A 14,385-nucleotide genomic window follows, 5' to 3' on the forward strand; every position below is an offset into this window, starting at 1 on the left:
ACATCTTAAACGGTAAGTAAAACAAAACCTATTATTGTATTTTTAAAAGTGTTATGTTAACATATTATAGGATATTCAAACTATCTTTTTCCTAAAACAAAAGCTTAATTTTCAGGAGTTCGGGAGAACGGCACAGCACCCTTTTCTTTAGAAACGGGGGCTTTTACAGATGGAACAACTTCTCAAACAGGCACAAGGTGTGTACAGAATTACGCGATTTTTAATCGTATGTATGTTTTACGCTTGCGATTGTTTTAAATTATATAATAACAGAGTTTTTCTTTGATTTGTTCCAGGGTTAACAAACTGAGCAGGAAAACATTCAGACACCGCGACCACAGAGCCCATCCTTACAAAAGGTATGTATACAACGGGGTGTATAATTGTGTATATTAAAAAAAACAGCAAATGGGGTTAAACAATTCCAAATGTTCTAAAACCGACCGTTTTACACATACAGAGCCACGCCAGAGAACCTTATGTGCGGAGAACCAGGGCCGTCAGGAATAACGCACACTACAAGGTAAGCATAGGTATATATATAAATTAGATAAAAAGAGATAGAGAGGGAGACGCACTTATTCTGTTTGAAATGGGTGCATGTATAAATGTTTTAACACATATCTATCTTCACAGACTGCAGCACAGTACCCCTCCTCATAATGATCAGGACACCGTACTCCAGACGTTTTTGGAATGTTTAAACAGTATCGACCTCCCAGAACAACAAAAACCTGGAGCTTTGTGCAACAGTGGAGAATCAGAAGCGATCTTCATCAGCGGTCCTGCAACACCCCCGAGTGAGTGCTTGCCTCGTGATTTCTCTGATGTTTTTGAGTACAGTATATCAGATTTCGATCTTGTTCATATACCCACCACACCAGAATGTGTCAGAAATAGCATTGATTCACACATAGATTTTGAAGACGACGGTATAACAGACTCTCAAATATCAGCGGCGTATGATGCTTACATGAAGGTTTCAGACGCTCAACCTGTTGAACAGAGTCATATAGCTTCATTAGTTGATAAATTATGTTTGATTGAAGCTAGACTCAATCAATACCACCAAGAAGCACAGGTACAAAACCAACAGTTTATCAAATTCATAAAAAAAGTGTGTAGTACTTTAGACATCATCTGCAACAAAATTTCAAGACCCTGACTTTTAAAATCCAGACCATGGACCCTCCAAATAAATTATTTAAGCATAATAACGGAACCTCCACTCCTGTTAGATGTTTTGACTTAGAGACTTTTATGCAGTGGGCTGAAGAAACAGATAACAAATTAGACGATATTATAGCTAGACTTAATAGTGTGCCTGCATCAGCCTCATCTGATACACATCCTTGTCAGACTGTTCCTACGCCTGCTATTGCTGATGGGGCTAATGTTGTTGTTGTTAATAATAGTGATAGTACATCAGGTGTTGCTCGGACCACTGTTGTTACTGATGCTAACCGTATTGCTGCTGCTGCTGGTGTTATTGAGTCTGTTACCGCTTCTACCAGTACTACAGACACACATGCGTGTCCGGGCACCGCTGCAACACCACACACCCCCTCAGTCATTGTAAATTTCTCACAAAGTGATACTATCGTGATTGAGCCCGTTGTGCAATCTGGATCTGGCAGGCGCTCCCAGCCACACATTAGAGAGATACCTAATTTTAATGCTCGCGAATTGCGTGAGCGCCTTGATTTTAGGGGTATAAGTCTTGATCATCCAGAACAAGTACCTGCGCGAGTGCGCGAGTGCTTAGCCAATGTGGTAGACCGAGCTGTGGCTGGATCTCAACAGGGCAGTGTTCTAAACGTGGTCCTGCGTGGCCCCTCGCTGGCTTCAGATGTTCAGGCTGTTTTAAACGCTGATGATCGGTATGATCCGGAGCTGTTTCTCGATCGAATTGCACAAGTTATGCAGAGTAATGATGAATCTATCGGTGATGATGAATTAGAGTTTATTGTCACGGTAGCTCAGAACAGTAGTGGTGGGGCTCGCTTAAGACTGGCACAAATCCCTTATGATGAGATTCTCTCAAAGAAAGGCAGACATTTATACACACCAAACAACACACACAACAATTTGTGCTTCTCCCTATGTATAGCACATTCATTAAACTCATCAGCCTCTGAGCTAGAAAAACTCGCTACAGCTAAACGGATGCATGCTGAAGTAGGTCTATGCGACAAGCAGCAAGTATCATTCACCGATGTCAGTAAATTTGAGAAGCACTTCAACATTAAGATTGTAATCTATTACCACACAGAAGGGCGTAAACGCCTGGAATGTTTTTTCACACATGAAGAGCCAAACACAAACACGTTGATGATGTATCTCCATAATCAACATTACCACATGATTTTAAACCCAACCGCTTTTCTTGGTGCATCCTATGTGTGTAATTTCTGTTACAGTACATATAATACAGCATTACATCATAGCTGTAAACATAGATGTAACACATGTTATACACTCTGTCAACACCACAGGGGTCCCACAGTGAAATGCAGCGACTGTAACCGCATCTGCAAATCACAACACTGTTACCAGCAACACAAATTACCAGAATTAAAACACAACATGATCCCCTGTGATAATATGAAACATTGCATGCACTGTGGCACCACATATAGAGAATCCAAGAAATCGCCACACAGATGTGCCCAGCCTAGATGCGAGCACTGCCGCGAGCCTAAATTACCCGGAGACTCCGACCATCAGTGTTTCATACAGCCTGTTGAAAAACAGAAGCCTACCGACAAATACATTTTATATGATTTCGAGACTAGGTACCACAACGGTAAACACGAGGCTAACTTTGTGTGTGCGTCTGATCTGAAGGGCAATAAGTTCACATTTAACACATTAAAGTGTGTGGAGGCGTTTGTGCAACATTACAGACGCCCAAGGTTTCGTGGGTACACGTTCATAGCACATAATGCATCTGGCTTTGACAACTACATACTCCTCGAGTACTTTGTCAGACAGTGCATAACACCTAGTGTCATAATGAGCGGCAGCCGTGTGATTTTGATGTATGACAGGGACTATGACCAGCGATGGATTGATTCGTTCAGCTTTTTGCCCATGGGCCTTGCCAAAATACCCTCTGCTTTAGGTTTTCAAGACCTGCAGAAGGGCCATTTCCCACACAGGTTTAATACAAGGGATAATGAGCATTATGTGGGCCCGTACCCAGACCCCTCCTTCTACGGCTATGAGTACATGTCTGAAAGCGATAAGGTGCGATTCATGGAATGGTACCAGGTTGCCTCACAGAATCCCTTTGATTTTCAGGCTGAACTCAGGCGTTACTGTGTTAACGATGTTGATGTCCTGCGTAAAGCATGCAGCATTTATCGTGACACGTTACTGGGTTGTACACAAGTTGATCCATTCATGTATACCACCTTGGCTGCATTTAGTATGGGTGTGTATAAAACGCTGTTTCTGCCTAGAGACACGCTCGCTCTCACGTATGACGGGGCATACGTTGAGCAGAATAAGACGTTTTCTAACGTCTCTATCGAATGGCTTCAATACGTGTCCCACACCACCAACAAAGTGGTAAAACATGCTCTCAGAGGAGGCGAACAGAGGGTTGGACCGTATTTTGTGGACGGTTTTGACCCCACAAGTAATACAGCTTATGAATTTGCAGGATGTTTTCACCACGGCTGTGTTAAATGTTACCCCGAGAGTGAAGTTAATCCTGTCAGCAAAGCATCCTATGGACTGCTGCATCGCATGTTTTGTGACAAAGTTGATGCACTGAGATCACAACACAGTGTGAGCGTAATAGTGATGTGGGAATGTGAATGGGCTGCCTTGAAGCAGACAGACCCTACAGTTGTGGCTTTCATGCACACATACAGAAAGCCAGAACGCATGAATCCCCGAGACGCCCTTTTTGGAGGTCGCACAAATGCTATAAAGCTGTACCACAAGACTGGTTGTGATGAAAAAATATTTTACTACGACTTCACCAGTCTCTATCCCACAGTGCAGTCTAAAAAAGACTATCCTGTAGGACACCCTCAAGTCATTTACACCAACTTTGACAAGCTAGAAAATTATTTCGGCTTTGTTAAATGCACAGTGCTCCCCCCTAAGGGTCTTTTTCACCCCGTCCTTCCCTACAGGTGCCACGGAAAACTGATGTTTCCACTCTGCAGCATGTGTGCTGAAGACCAAAACCAGCATACTGCATGTGGGCACAGGGACAGTGAGCGGGTATTGAAAGGCACGTGGGTCTCATTTGAGCTTGAAAAAGCTGTTGAGAAGGGATACAGGGTTCTTGCTATTGATGAGGTGTGGCATTTCCCCAATAAGACCGACACATTGTTTAAAGACTATGTGAAAGCCTTCCTAAAACTCAAACAGGAGGCCTCGGGGTATCCTGAACACGTCAAGACACCTGACGAACAGAAGAAGTACATAGACGAGTATTATGAGAAGGAGGGAATAATGCTAGACCCATCCAAGATTTGTGTAAATAAAGCTGTTCGTAACTGTAACAAGCTGTTGCTAAACTCGTTATGGGGTCGTTTCAGCATGAGGTCAAATATGGCGTCATCTGAGCTCATTACAGACCCTTCCAGATTTAGCCAGCTAATGTTTAGCGACCAGTACGATGTGCGTCAGTTTTGTTTCATCTCTGACGACGTCGCAATGGTGCAGTGGCGGCATGCTGATGGTAGAGCTTCCCGTGTGAAGGACGTTAATGTCTTTGTCGGTGCCATGACCACTGCACACGCCAGACTCATGCTGTATGATTTGCTAGACAACTTGCAGCAGCGCATGCTGTATTGTGACACGGACAGTGTCATTTTCACGGCACGCCCTGGCGAGTGGATGCCTCCTCTAGGTCCGTTTCTGGGGGATCTCACAAGCGAATTAGACTGTGGAGAGGGTGGTGTGGAGGATTACATAGCGGAATTTGTTTCCGGTGGGCCAAAATGCTACGCGTATCACACATCGCTGGGCAAGACCCAGGTCAAATGTAAAGGCGTGACACTGAACGCACTAAACTCAAAAGTTGTCACCCATGAATCCTTGAAAGGTTTAGTCCACAAGTTTGTAACCAATCAGACATCAGACGCACACCTAGTTGCCGTGTCTGATAGCATCAGACGCGATAAAAAGAAGCTTCATTTGAAGAATAAAACCATTGTGAAAAAAGTTAAAGTTGTTTACAATAAGCGCCGTGTGCTCCCAGACTATACAACCGTACCTTATGGATTTTAAATTAGAACAGGGGTTTGACGCCCGGTTGCAGCACCCGTTCAGTATGGTGGTCAGCGGTCCCAGTAACTGCGGCAAGACTTTTTTTGTTAAAAGCATAATTGAAAATTCTTCCCGGATTATATCATGCAGCATTGACAATATTGTATATATATACTCATGCTGGCAGCCATTATATGACCAGCTTCTTAAGATAAGAGACATAAACTTTGTTAACGGTATACCCGAATCTCTTGCTGATGACACCCTTCTTCCTGCAGAAAAGAACAATTTGTTAATTATAGACGATGTAATGAACGATGCAGCTAACAATTTAGAAGTACAAAATGTGTTCACAAAGTATGTGCATCATAGGAATTTGAGTTGTATATATCTAGTTCAGAATTTGTTTATTCAAGGAAAATCCAGTAGAACCATTTCCTTGAACACTAACTATCTAATATTGTTTAAAAATCCGAGAGATAAATATCAGGTTATGCTTTTAGGTAGGCAAATGTTTCCGGGTAATACTAAATATTTTATAGAAGCGTTTAATGATGCCACATCCACAACATACGGGTATCTTTTAATAGACTATAAAGCTAAGACCCCGGACTATTTAAGACTCAGAACAAATTTACTATCAGAGCGTCCGGTTGTTTACATTCCAAAACAAAAATCAGCAAAGAGGTGAAAGGATGTCATCACGCATGCGGAGGAATCTGTCTCTGTTGGAGATGATATACAGGGCTCCTCCTACTCTACGCAGAGTTATTATTAGTAATTCAAACTTAGATTTTATCAATGCGCTGTGTGAGATAGCCTTTAATGTATTGCATGGTAACATACCACTGACCAATCAGCAGTAAAAACAGCTGAAAAAGAAAAAATCAATAATCAGACTGATTGCAGACAAAAAAATAAAAACTTTGAAAAAGAGAAAGACAATCAACCAATCTGGAGGGTTTTTACTGCCGCTATTAGGGGCTGCAATCCCTTTCATAACCAGTCTGATAGCAAACAGGTGAAAATGGAACATGTGCAAAAGATGTTTTTGGTACCCCAACACCAGTTGGACTTAATAAAGCAACAGCAGCAGCAGCAGTAGCAGCAAACAGGCAGCATCAGACAACAGTCTCAGAACGAGTTGGACAAGGAGATGTTACAAGTGTTACAAGATTCTGACATAGATGTGTATGAGAAGGCTAAAAAATACAGCGATATTCTCCAAAGATACCTTACCCTTGTGAGACAAGGTGCCCGTGAAAAGAATGTATTGTCTTTATCATTACCTGAACAATTTAACAGGGATGTGCAACCCCAGTCGGCGGACACATCGCCTGTTCATGGTGATGCAGGGGTGAGGGATCTTGTTGCGGAGAATGTTTTAACACACATACCTAAAAGGAGTAGGAGGAATGCAGAACTTATTCTATCAGCGGTGAGCCGTTCGCCACACTTGATCTCTTACAACGACAAAGGCGAAATTGTTGTTGATAAACACACCATCCCTGGTTCACACATTTATGATCTAATTAAAGGCGTCACAACCACACACACACCCTCTGAGGGTTTGAGACCTATCGGCTGGACAGAGTTTTTAAAAGCTGTCTCAGATTTAAACGTACCGTTATCAGCCATATCTAACACAGGCATACGTAAGACCGTCGCCATGTATAAAACCGATCACACACTGTCTGAAGACCCTGGTTTTTTAAAACACACACCAAAAAAGATCACCCCTGGCGCACCGCTGCGACATAGTACACTAAAAAAAATAAAGAATAAAAAAAACAAATTAAAGGGGGGTCCTGTAGAGTGGTTGGATTTTTGAATTCAGGTTTTTTCTTATTGCACCTGAAATTGTTTTTCTGCTAAAAATATTCGCTGTTTGGTGTTTTTCTACTGTAATGTTTTTTTTCACTTACTGCTGCTAAATTGTTTTGGTTTGTTTTATTTTATTACTGTTAAATATATTATGTCTTTATTACTGTTAAATATATGTTTTTCTTTTTTATTACGGGTTAATGTTTGATTTCTTTTATGTATGTTTAAACAATGTATGTTGTAAATCTATATATTTATATACGAGATTTGATAATAAATACCATTGACTCGATTATCATGCTCTCATGTTGTTTTTATTATTCTCATTAGTACATGTCAGTATCCGCATTGCACACACACGTAATCACTGCATACAGCAACAGGTTGTATGTTGTTGACAAATCGACACACCATAGCATCATTACAAATTAAATCAGACCCATACATGTTAAGCACACGCTCATAAGATACACCATTTTGCACATGATATAAAAAAAATACACAATGTTGACCGCATGTGATGGAGAAGTCGTTCTGCACTTGTTTTCCTGAATATAAAACAGTGGAACAGTTTTTTAGAAGAAACATCTTTATTGCTGGGGGAAAACTGTCTAACGAGTGACCAAAACTATCAAAAAAATAACCGCGTCTGTCTCTCGAAATATAAACAGCAAGCCAATGTTCCCCAGGCATCGTAGAAGGGTGGGTGTTTACAATACCCATAGCAGGGAGTCTTTGAAGCCGTTCAGTGGTTAGCTGATCATAGGCTAACACGCCTAGGAAATGTGTGTTTTTATTGATAATGCTGCCGATCACGGCTGATAGTTCTATAGTGTTCATGACCGTTTTTGTCTCAATAGTAGTCCAAGAGCACCTGTCTCATGTTAGATATTTCAATGACTGAATCAAATACCGAATAACACAAGAGGTTCACTGTACGGGGTAGTGGATTTCTGAAACGGGTTTCCAATCTCACGTTCCCAGTTTTAATTAACGACACATTCCCTGAATGTCCTTTGTCAGCTTCCAGATTGAAACAGAATAAAGTGTAGCCGTTACCAACGTCCGCACGTGTAATAGCTAAGGATCTGTCCTTTAAATGTCTTCCTGTGGTTTGTATCAGCTGGTAAAATTCTCTGGTATAGTGTTTTCTCTGGAAATTTGGCTGGAATGGTTTAGCAGGATAAGCCTGACTATCAGCATATAAAGACATAAATTCTATATCGCAGTTTTCAAAATGAAATGGATTACGCTGGTAGGAGCCAGTGTATGCTTCATTGTCTATAAATGCAATGATCACAAATTTAGGTATCCTACCCATAAATAAATTGTCATTTGTTGATATTCTAGCCCCTGCAGGTATGGAGAAGGTCTTTAAAGACACTCTGTCTACCGTGTATTTTGCGTTTGCATGGTGCAATGCCTTGCTGTGTGCAAGTCTGACGGTCGGTGATACACTAACTTTCTTGACAAAGAGACTGGCTGAGACAATTTTAACTCTGTATGCATTGGCATCCGCTGTCATGAGAGCAAATTCGTCTTTAGAGCGCACAAATTTCAGTGACAGGTCGATTCCATTCAGTAACAGTTTTTCTTGAAAAAACAGGTCTGCATGTACTGGTGCAATCAATTCAACAATACTGCTATTTGCTGTGTAGCCACCTCTGGTCACCAGGCCCTGGTTCTCTCCTTCTATAGATGTGTCATTCATGTGTGATGATGTATCCTTACAGAATAACCCGGTGCTGAACTGTGTGTCTAAAGTGTCCTTATTATAATTGATAAGACATTCTATCACACCTCTGTATGGATATGTGTTGGATGATTGACTAATGAGCCGGTCTCCCAAATTAACATCAACTTGACTAAATATGCTGCATCCAGGATAATTAATAAATCCTACATTAGCGTCCCTAGCCAGGTTTGAGCCATCAGCGTTTGTGATTCTCACACGTGTGTAGATATATGAGTCATTTAGATCCAGGTAATCTTCACCGGACGATGAGATGTAAAACTCGATCGGCCCTCCATCAGTGATTGCAGATACAGGTGGGATTTCGATAAATGTACTTTTCTCAATGCTAGTCTGTGTGTAGGGAACAGTAAACAGGTCCAGCTCTGTTTTTACACATTCTCCAGAATGACTGTGTAACAGTGCCATTTAGAATATGTCAAACGCTGCAGTTTTTGAACGACTGGTTCTGGGTCTTTTCACTCTGCGTGGCGGTGTCCGTTTGCTAGCTCTCTTGCTAGGTTTTGTGGTTTTACGCTTTTTAGACAACGGCTGCCCTGGGGGTGGGGTCTTAGATGGTCTGGGCGTATACACATACAATCCGCTACCGTCCTGCTTAGTGGTTGAGGGTCTGGTTATGTTGGTTATGACATCAGACACTATGCCCGATGCGGCTGTTTTTAGGTGTGGTTTGACTATGCTAACTCCTTTTTTAAACAGTGGTACAGCAAATCTAAACAAGCTGCGGAACAACCCACCCAGCCCTGACCCATATTGCGTACTGGTCCCAACATACCCTCCGAGCTCTCCACCAGCCTGTGATAAGTAGTATTTTACATATTTTGAGTCATCAGTGTTGTAGACGGCCATCCTTTTTTTTTTCAAAAATGGTGGGTTATCGGTCGGAAGTGTAACTTGACAAACACCTTGCCGTATAAAAAGGGTATGTGTTGATTTCGATCGTCTTTCAAATCAATTTCTATGTCGTCGATCAATGTCTTTGACACAGGTGTGTAGTGTGGGCTGTCAAATTGTAGAATAGGCAAGCGGCGGTCATCGTCCGTGATATTTATAGCTCTTAATAGCCTCGCGTGGGCGTCACCCACAAGCTGGTAATCAACGATATCTGCATAAATAAAGATGTTATATTTTCCCCCGTATATGTCTGCGGGGTGCGGGGCATATGTGTTTTTATAATGAAGTACAAACGGCTCTCCTGTTTTGAATCCTAGGATTTCCGCCAGTCTCCCTCTAAATGTGAGAATAGTCCCCCTAGGTCCCATAACACAGGCATGGTTAGTAACTGTGTTGTATTGCATTTTAAGGTCTGCAGTGGTTTGGTACTGCTGACATTTAAAATTAAATTCTTTTATTATCTGTTCCACAGATGCATAATGACCCACAGACAGTTCGATCATGGTTACGGCGATGGTTCCATCTTTGACTGGGTCATGAATTTCCACTTGCGAATCTGATTGTGGAAAAGACATCCATATGCGTGGGTACTGTATCTCTATAACAGCGACCTCATACGGCTGATCCAAAACGATAGGTTTTGCTAGCTTTGTTCTAAAATTAGATATCTTATTACCCGGGTAAACATGCGCCGAAGCATTCGAGAAGAGGCTTACATAGAAGCCTGCATTGTTGTTGTTCTTTTTATTCATGCTTTCTCTGTCTATGCTCAGTGTTGAATGAATGTGTGTAGAGCTGCGTCATCTGAGTTAATTACGCCTCAACGATGTCTTTCTCTGGAATCCACGAATTAAAGCTGTCGGGCCATCCTAGCCATTTCACTAGCACATGCTTTTTCCGACCCACTTTTTTTCTAGCCAATATGTTTTCAATTTTAAATGTTTTGTTTTCATCAACAACCACACGTTGTATCTCAGGCTCATAAAATGACCCTTTCAATACCTCTCCTGCTAGATCCGCTAGTCTGTACACTGGGGGCTGTCTCCCTATACGTTCCTTGACTGTGAAAATCTCATCGGTGTAGGTCTGCTCGTATCCTTTTCGAAACTTTCCTCTCAGTTTTGATATTCGTACAGTGTCGCCAATATTAAATTTAAAGCACAGTTCCCTCTGAGGCCTCGTTTTGTACAGCGCGTTAAAGACCGACTTCTCATTATCCTTATTCACCTCTGCCGGAGCCATTTGGATAGATCTGTGATAAGCATTGTTATATGCTTGTGTGAGATCTGGTATGACATCTACATATCTCCGGGAGTTGGCTGATGTTAAGTACTTCCACATTCTACCCTTGAAGCTACGATTGAATCTCTCGACAATACTGCATTTAACCTCGCTAGCTGTTGAGAAATGCTTGATATTATATCGCTCCATTAGGTGTTTAAAGGTTGTATTATAAAACTCTTTGCCTTCATCTGTTTGTAGTTTCACAGGGATCCTACCCTCACTAAGTATATCCTCAAAAGCAGCTGATACAACATTCGCTGTCTTGTTTGTTAGGCATCTAACCCATGCGTATTTTGAGAATACATCTATACATGTTAGCAGATATCTCACATTATCATTATCTGACACATATTCACACATGTCAACCAGATCGGCTTGAAACTGTTTGTCGATCCCTGTCACCAATACTCTATTTCTGGGGAAATGGATCCTCACAGGTTTATGGAGTGTGTAAGTGTCGTCTTGTTCTAAATAATGTTTGACCTGAGATATTGGAGGTGTTACACCTGATGCCTCCCCTGCCGCTATACGTAGCTTATTTAAACTGGCCAACCCCGCAGGATGGGCTGGATCATGATATATTTTATGCAATGTGCTTTCCATGACTGTGCAAACCACAAATGACTAAGAAGTTGGTGTTAACACGTCTTTTTATTTAATTTTCACACAGACACAATCACAGACAATGGATACTTGAACAGCACACATTAAACCAGGTGTCTCCCACCCCAGTAGTTTCCAATCATGCGGAGCATGGCTGGTTTAACACGTCGGGCGCAAGTACTTGCTTCTAGCAGGTCCACAATGTTGTCATTAATGGCGCATACTATATTTCGCTCTGATCTCAGTTCACACATGAGGTGTTCTGCAACTCTGCGGATTTGTGTTCCAGTCCCATCTGTGGTGTTTGAGCGTACAAACAGCTGGATGGCTGGGATGAATCGGTCTGTCTTGAGCCTTATCATCACATCGTCATAGTAGGTGTCGAAGAAATACTCAGACAATTCCTGCAAGCAGCTGTGTTGCACCTGACTGGGGTGGCCTGTTTGGCATCCGTAACATGTCTCTTGTAGAAACTCATTCAGCGCCAACATCAACAGGTGGAGAGTTGCGAGTTTGATGTCGATTACAGTTTCCTCCCACAGGTCTGATATGAGGGGGTCCTGCGAGCATGATGGTGAAGGTGGTGGAGTCTGGGGGGTCGGGATTAGCAGCCCTATTGATGGTGACTCTGACAGGTCCCACGATGGTGAGTCCTTCTCTGTAAAATGAAAACCACAAGCTCTTAATTTGTCACATAGATACACACACAACCCCACACACACACCCCTCACATTAAACCTACCAGTTTATTGTTTAGTTGTCGGAAGGTCTTATGATTTTAGGTTTGCACAGGGTAGCAGGCAAACCAGTCTTCGGACAACTCGCCAGATCGTCAAAAACAAGGCGTTTTCTAATACTCTCGTACGCAGTGTTGAGTCTGTCCCTCTTGATCGCGTCGTCAATCTGGCTAAACAGACGTGACAAACCTCTCCAGTCGTACCACTGTATAAAAAACAAGTCCTTAAACCATCTTGTGCGCTCTTCAAGGTTTAGAGGGTAAGGATTTAACCTCCAGTTTTCAAGCCCTCTGGAAGCAATAAGACTATCCCTGTCATCACATGCACTGAGAAAAATAAAGTCTTCAGGGTTGCGATTGAAACGATCAGCCTCAACCCTGTAAAGCTCAGGGCCTGATGCACTGTTCCACTGGGAAACATACAGCACCTCTGGGAAGCCCACATTGTCCAGGTCCGCACACACTACGGTCCGGAAGAGCTTCCAGTTTTTGGTAGAGATGTTTTGGGGTTCCCCCCAAAACAATCCCTCGCCACAATCTACACCAAGCATAACTGTCCCTTCGGTATATTTAATGGTATACACATACCCTTCAGCGCCGCGATATTCTAACTTAAATACAGTCCCATCTACGGCATTTTCACAGCGTTGCTTTTTACTTTTTGCCTGCAGACGAGCTCACCGCTCGTCTGCAGGCGAGCTCACCGCTTGCCTACTTAATCCAAGCACACAAGGACAACATACAACCAAGCTTGATGAAGAGCCTACATGACCACGGGGCAGGGTCAGCAGAGTCTCCCTGAGTCTAGCATGGCTCTCAGTTAAATACCTTCTCCAGGAACAAAAGGCAGTACACAGCTGTTTCACACCTTAAGGTTCACACTCCCCTGCTACTTCCCAGAGTCCTCGAAGAGACAAAAGACTGGTCCTCTGGAGTTCCTGTTTCCCCCAACATCCTTACTACACCCCCTACCATTTGTCTTACAGTATGAGTGTCAGACATGTTAATACAATAACATAATGTGATTAATACCTTGGTAAAAGAAATTCCTATACATGTGACTTGAGCTTCATTCTTCCTTTATGACACTTATAAACACAAAAATAAATAAACAAAACGCAAAAATGTTACTCTTCAGCGATTTTTTGCTGATAACTAATTAACTCACAGTAGTAAATAATTAAGTTACTGGAAAGAAAAACAAAATGTCTCAAATGGCAAGTCATTTAGGCCCCACCCATACTCACCCTTCTTCCTTAATGGTTGGTGTGCAAGATTAAACAACACAAAATGTCAATAAAAGAGAATGACATAGAAATAAAACCTAATGACTGCAATCAGTGATTCAGAAAGCTGTCATGTGCTCAACTTTGAGAACCAATTTGCTCTTGCTTGTTTTGCTGTCTTGCTACTTTACCTCGGTCATATCTTTTTCTCAGTTTCCCCTCTCATGTCAGTTACAGGGACAGTTTGATCTAAATGGGATGTACAAGACTGGAGATGTGGTTCTAGGGGGACTGTTTCAAATCCACTTCTTTTCAAGTGTTGCTATTCAGTCTTTTACTTCAGAACCACAACAGCCTACTTGCAGTGGGTAAGTATGACAGGAAAACAGCATAGAAAAAGAAAAAAAAAAGAAATGAAAATTATTGTAATGGAAATATGAGCTTTTAATTCATGCCTAAGGTAACTGTACTTTTCAGTTTAAAATCGTTTAGGATAAATGCATGTATCTTGAATCATAAATTTATATTTGTTAATCAAAATATCCTGTTAATTGTTATTCAGTTTCTTTATTTGTATATAAAAATAAGTAATTTTGCCACATTTAAAGTATCTTAGATAAATATCTATCTTGATGAAAAAGTATTTTTTTCAATAATTAACTTTTTCTTGTCTTAGTGTTTATGCCCTAGGATTTAAGCTCGCACAGACCATGGCGTTTGCTATTGATGAAATCAACAGAAACTCAAACCTGCTACCAAATGTGACTCTGGGATATACTCTGTATGATAGCTGCCTTGAACTTGGAATTGGATTTCGTGCAGCATTGTCATTA

At 41.7% G+C, this 14,385-nt stretch overlaps 1 long non-coding RNA gene across 1 annotated transcript; it reads left to right on the top strand.

Moving 5' to 3' along the window:
• The first annotated feature begins 250 nt into the window (after positions 1 to 250).
• LOC146503456 (uncharacterized) lies at positions 251 to 1,096 on the top strand. Its single transcript, XR_014868856.1, has 3 exons — positions 251 to 359; positions 461 to 523; positions 637 to 1,096. It is a non-coding gene; the product is annotated as an uncharacterized LOC146503456 (long non-coding RNA).
• Positions 1,097 to 14,385: the final 13,289 nt, after the last annotated feature.

The sequence above is a fragment of the Neolamprologus multifasciatus genome, chromosome 14 (assembly GCF_963576455.1).
Source record: "Neolamprologus multifasciatus chromosome 14, fNeoMul1.2, whole genome shotgun sequence".
In the NCBI taxonomy this organism is placed as follows: Eukaryota; Metazoa; Chordata; class Actinopteri; order Cichliformes; family Cichlidae; genus Neolamprologus; species Neolamprologus multifasciatus.